Here is a 522-nt window from a genome sequence, read left to right on the forward strand (position 1 = left end):
TCAGTGTAAAAATATAACGATATGTCCCAATTGAACTAAGAGTCAAACGAGGGAATGAGCCTAGGCCATTTACAATGTTGAAATTAAGAAAATATTATTTTTAAATTTTTTATGTGTAAAAGCAAATTTTTGGTGAGTAAAAAAGTTATGGTAATAAAACTAAAAATAAGTTTGTAAATACCTATAAAACGATTTGATACAGGAGTATATTCATTATAAAAGTTACGGAGACTGTGCAGCTATTTTATTATGTTATCGTAAACATGTGTTGGGTATGCAATAATAAAGCCCAATATGTAATGTTCTAAGCCCAAATTGGATCTTCTTCAAATGATATAGATATGCTACAATAGGGGGCCTTTGAAATAAAATAAAATAAAGAAGAATTATATGTGTTTGAATTGAAAACTACGTTAAAAAAGGTCCTTTTAAAAAAAAAAATTATAAATAGAGAAAAGGTCTGGGAAATAGAGAAGAGGATTACAATGTGGGGAATTGAACCCTCTAGGTATTAACTAACTT

The sequence above is a fragment of the Nicotiana tomentosiformis genome, chromosome 9, assembly GCF_000390325.3.
Source record: "Nicotiana tomentosiformis chromosome 9, ASM39032v3, whole genome shotgun sequence".
Classification (NCBI taxonomy): Eukaryota; Viridiplantae; Streptophyta; class Magnoliopsida; order Solanales; family Solanaceae; genus Nicotiana; species Nicotiana tomentosiformis.